Source organism: Pteropus vampyrus, unplaced genomic scaffold (assembly GCF_000151845.1).
Source record: "Pteropus vampyrus isolate Shadow unplaced genomic scaffold, Pvam_2.0 Scaffold1, whole genome shotgun sequence".
Lineage (NCBI taxonomy): Eukaryota > Metazoa > Chordata > Mammalia > Chiroptera > Pteropodidae > Pteropus > Pteropus vampyrus.
The window spans coordinates 17,757,902-17,763,759 of NW_011888782.1; positions in this window are offsets into that span (position 1 = coordinate 17,757,902).

A 5,858-nucleotide genomic window follows, 5' to 3' on the forward strand; every position below is an offset into this window, starting at 1 on the left:
AAATTGGACCCCTATCGTACACCACTCACAAAAATTAATTTGAGATGGATTAAAGACTTAAACATAAGACTTGTAACAATAAAACTCCTAGAAGAAAACAGGGAAAGAGCATCTTGACATTGGTCTTTGCAATGATTTTTTAGAAATGACAGCAAAAGCAAAATCAACAGAAGCAAAAATAAACAAGTGGGACTACATCAAACTAGAGCTTCTGCACAACCAAAGAAACAATGAACAAAATGTAACAGCACTCTACAGAATAGGAGAAAATACTTATGAATTATTTATCTGATAGAGAATTAATATTCAAAATGTATAAGGAACACATTCAACTCAATAGCAAAAACTCAAATGATACAATTATAAAATGGGCAGAGGATTTGAACAGATATTTTTCCAAGGAAGACATACAAATGCCAGACAGGTACACACAAAAAAATGCTCAACATCACCAATCATCAGGGAAATGCAAATCAAAACAACAAGGAGATATTGCCTCACATCTGTTAAGATAGCTATTGTAAAAAAGACAAGAGATAACAAGTGTTGGTCAGGATGTAGAGAAAAGGGAACCCTTGTCTACTGTTGATGGGAATGTAAATTGGTATAGCTACTGTGGAAAACAGTATAGAGATTACTCAAAAAAGTTAAAAGTAGAACTACTATATCATCCAGCAATCCCTCTTCTAGGTATGTAGCCAAAGGAAATGAAAATAGGATCTAGGACAGATATCTGCACTTGTCTGTTTATTGCAGCATTATTACAGTAGTTAAGATATGGAAACAACCAATGGAAGCGACCTTCAACAGATGAATAGATCAAGACCATCTATATATACAATGGAATATTATTCGGCTATGAGAAAGAAGAAAATCTTGCCATTTCCAACAACAGAATGAACCTGAGGGCATTATGCTTAGTGTAATAAGTCAGATAAAGATAAATACCTATTATATCACTTATATGTGGAAACTAAAAAAGGCAGTGTAGGTAGTGAAAATCAGGCTTCTCAGACTATGCAGAACACAGCTCTGCAGCTTTGATACCTAATGGGAGACTTCACCCTGAGTCTGAGCAGAAGCAAGGTTCCTTGTTGTCCTATTCACAAGTATTTTTTTTTTCTTCTCATGTTGCCTGAAACATTTAGAGGATCTTGGGTCTTAAGGATCTCTATTCCAATTCCATGCCTTGTCTGTCACTCTCCTTGGACAGTTTAAAAACTTAACCTCCAGATTGTTATTAGGTCTAATTCTCCCTGTTCCTAGAGTTACTGCAGTATCAGCCCTCCCCTTGGGGAAGAGACCTCTGATAGAAACACACCTTAACTGAGCTCAACCAAATGAGCTGTACGCTCTGGGCTTCACCCTGTAGAAGCACAGAAAGATGCAGGAGGGGCTTTGAAATCTTAACCTTTTCATTTTCTTTCCAGCCTTATCATTTGTAAGTGAGGTGGAGTAGAACAAATGCCTAATTCCTCATTTTACAAAGAATGCAGATCCCTTTCCTATTGGAAGGCAAAAGTGGCCACAGTCAGTGTAGATATTACATAACAACTTTCTCACTCTTCTGTCTGCTGGAAGGAGAAAGAAGTTGGGCGGGTAAGCTGGGACCAGACTGAGTGCCCACAGAGGACATGATATGTGAAGAAATTTAGATCTGTGTTTTCCGATTGCATGATTTATGACAGCCTCCCACTTCATCTTTTGGTAAAAAGTTCTCAGTCTCCCAGTGTTGATTATAATGATTTCTTTGTAATTTACTTAAATATATACAACTATAAAACCAGGCTTAGTGTCATTATATTTATAGGTCTTATGCAACAGTGAAAGCAAAACAAAATTATAAATTGTATTCAAATAAAACTGCAAACTAAACCAGAAATAAAATAAAAAATTAATTCAATGTGTCAGATCAAGTTGTTTTAGGGAAGCAAAATTGCAGTTCTCAATGTGGCAATGATACTGCTATCGTGTAGAGTGTTTTGAGTTTGACCTACTTCTATGTCAGAAATGACTCAACTGTTTACCATTTTTCTCTATTTAAACACTGCAAAACCTTAATTTGGGTAGTGATGTGAAGTATTTATATCTTCATTTGGCCACAATGCATCATTTATTCAGTGTTTGTCTCTGGACTTTCCCTCATTAACCTGAGGAAATTAAAATAGTCCTACCTGGAGCCCACATAGTTGGTTGTGAATACAAATGTGGGCATTAAAATTTCAGGATGGTACTTGGTTTTAAAGTGAAAATGCAGATTCAAAAAATAATTATATTTAAAATTTTATATGTCACTGAAATGAAAAGAGGGAAAATATTCTAATAGAGATTTTGAAGTCCTACCTAATACATCTGAAGACCTTCACAGTCTCCAGCTGGGAACTCAAATGTTATTCCAGAGATAATACAGGTATTTAGGACATTTCAAATGACAAACTGGAAGATCACTAGGGGAGGGGACTAGACTGAAGGCTGAGAAGAATCTGAGACCAGACATTTTAAACAACAGCAGTGATTACACTCAGGCTGGCAGGGGTGGATGGGATATTGCAGTGGATACTGTGATGCTTCACGCAGATTTTCTCTCTAGGCCAGTGCAGCTGTTGGGAATATCTGGTGTTCATGGCTTACAGTTGTATCTTCTGAGAATTACCTTCTGTGACAGGGAACTGCTTTGCCCAGGGTTATACCCCTTCCTAGGGATCCACTCATGGCTAATTACTGGCTGATGTGGGGATATAAAGACCTCAGTTTGAGACAACATTGAAGGGCCATCTGAGCTCCAAAGCCCCATGTAGGATCAACTAAGGCCTCAGCTGCAACTGTATTGTGAGTCAGCTTCTCCTCTGCCCAGTCCCATCATCCTCCCTTTTTTTAAGTGGCTCTCCTGAGAGTACTCCCCAGTAAAACTTCTACAAATTCCTTATTTAAGAATCTGAATCTAGACAGCATAACCTAAGACACATATCAGTGGGACCTGTGGGCGGAACAAATGGGAGTGTTCATTTCTGTACCCCAAGTGCTCAACACAATGTCTGGCCCATAACAGGTAATCTATAAATACTTGCTCAGTGAACAGATGAGTGATGGATTTGAATTAAGGATAAATACCACAATTCTGGCTTTGGACATTGATTAGTGGATGGGTCATTGGGGGGAATAAGGTGAATTTAGATATGACAAGTCCTCTAGTTTATATTTATTGTCTGATTCTAAGCTTTTTTTTGTCATCCTGATTCCATGCCTTGTCTCCCTCCCTCATACACATTGTACCCCCACTCTCCTGCCCCCAATTTCATGTTATATGTTTTTTTTGAGGTGGCTAGTGTTTTGGGGAGTTTCAAATGAATTATGAGATGGTGTCAGTGAGAATGAGATCTGTTGACTACTTCCTGACATGCCAATCTAATAACCTATAGTTGAGATTCTAGGTTTTTTGTTTTCCTGCAGATATCTGTGAAGTGTGACGTGCACTTAGGAGTGATGAGTCTAGATTTAATGGGCCTCGTTGCACATCAATACATCAAATGACAATAATTAGATGGGACGAGAGGAGGAAATGCTTGGTTTTTTGATTGTTCCAAATTTCATTTCTGGAGGTGTCTAGGGAGTGCTTTCATGGTGGAGACAGGAGCATTACCATTTTAACGAGCCCAGTCTCCCTATAGTTTATGGCTTCCTTTCACCCTCTGCAAATCTGATGGGCAATTTCTTTTCCTCTTAAGGTGGCCTGTCTGGGATCCAACATTAGGTCAGACACTCCTCCCCACTGTCAGGCAGCCTCATAAAGCTCCTTCTTTTAATTGGAATTCCAGGCCATTAAGTAGTGGCCTAATTTGCTGCCACGAACTGTTTCTCATATTAACTTTGCCAAAGGTAAGAAGTAAACCAGTTTTGGGTATTGGTCTTCTCCTACGCTATGCTTCTTAAAGAGTCAGATTTGCATTTCTAGAAGAGTCAGATTTGCATTTCTAGAAGAGAGAATAGTGGAATATATTTTGAGGGAGAGGAGCATAGAAATGGGGTTGGTGATATTTCAATAAAATAGAATTATGGGAATGTGGAGGCAGCTGGGCCCTTGTAGGGAATCAGGTATTACCTGCTCAACACTTCATACATTATAATCCAGGGTGATGGGTTGCTAACCTAAAGTTACAGGTGATTTAGGTCAGACAGGTGAGCTGAACCTGGGCCTACTGGGGTTACTATATAGGAAGGCTTCGTAGGAATTGTGAGGTTCCCATTATCATCACATGCAGAACAGTCTGTGTTCCCCTTGGCAGTAGAACAGTTGACCAAGGAACCAAGGGAGAAAATTATGCTGTTGGTACAAATTCCCTGTTTCTGATTGCGGATCACTTGACCAGGACCGTCATGTTTCCTATACTTAGAAATGTCACTGAATTTCATCTGCCAAACAAAATCTTAATTAGGAAATAAACTTCCCAGGTAATCAGGACTATTTTGAGAAATATCTTAGGCCAGCAGAATTGGAGTTTTGGGTGAAAACTTGGATGAATACTAAGTTTGGACAAATACTAAGCTTTCCAAATATCAGGAGCTGACAGAGGACCCAGCCTGCTATAATCTATGATTGTGGTCATTTCGATGTTCAGGTTTCCTGTTTCAGGTTTCTCCCTGGAGTCAGCTTTTGAGATAACAAAAGCTCTAAATGGCATTCGGTACCCACCAATGCCTGTAAACTGTCACTCTGCGTAAATCTCTTAGTCCTGCTGGATCTCTCAAACAAAGCTAATCTGCCATCTGACACCTGGGCTTGTCACCTTTAATTCTAGACTCCTGAGCTGCTGTTTCTAGGGAAATAAAGGAGAGGTTTTCTCTTCTGTCCTCACATGCTCTTGACATCTGTTATTTGACTCATGAGCTTCTGCCCCAAGGAGCACACAGTTGCACCCTCTATTCTTCTGTTTATCAGTTTAAAGCCATTTCTGAATTTTTGACCTGCCCATTTTGCAGTTTTAATTTTTGGGGGGCAAAGGATTCCTGTGGCAACAAAATAGTTCCTTTTTAGAAGCTGTTTCTGTTAGAAAGTTTATGAACAAAGAGACTTTGAGAAAGAATCTGTTTCCTAATGGTGGAATTTCAGGTATTATGAGGCAAAGTATTTGAAGCAAAGAACCTATTTCTAAGGTACCCTCAACCTCTACTTTCACCCCCACATACCCAGCCCAAAGAGAGTGGGTTTGCCCCATCTTCCTCCCAATCTTTCAATAACTGGGCAGATAGGTTGGCTGAGTGATTGATCCAGGTTATGCAGTAGCATTGATGCTACATGATGGGTCAAGGAAGAGTGTGTCTGTAAACTAGGGATCCTTTGGGAGCCTTGTAGTTTTTTGGTCCAGAAGTTCATCAATGCATTAAAATATGTACATAATAGAGAAAGGAAAAAATGTATGAATATAATATGTATACAATTATATGTGTATATGTGTTATTTACACATAATATATGTGTATATGTGTATAAGTGTTACATATACATGTACATATTCTAGTATTTATGTGTGTGTGTGTGTGTGTGTGTGTGTGTGTGTGTGTGTGTGTGTGTGTGTGTATGCATGCCTATACAGGCATAGCTAGAACTTTAGATATAGATTTTAATAGAGCAATCTCACCAGATAAAGCAACTGGTGTTGGCTGAAAGTTATGGGAACATGATACTGAGTAGTGTAGGAAAGAAGTTCAAAGTCCATTTCTGGCCTATGACCAGTTGCAGAAATAAGGATCATAGCAACTTCTCATATTTTCTTTCTTGCTCTGTTATGTATATATTTATCGACCAATTTACTTTTTAACCTTTTTCTTTTCTTTACTATTTTAAGATACCTTGTTGGTGGT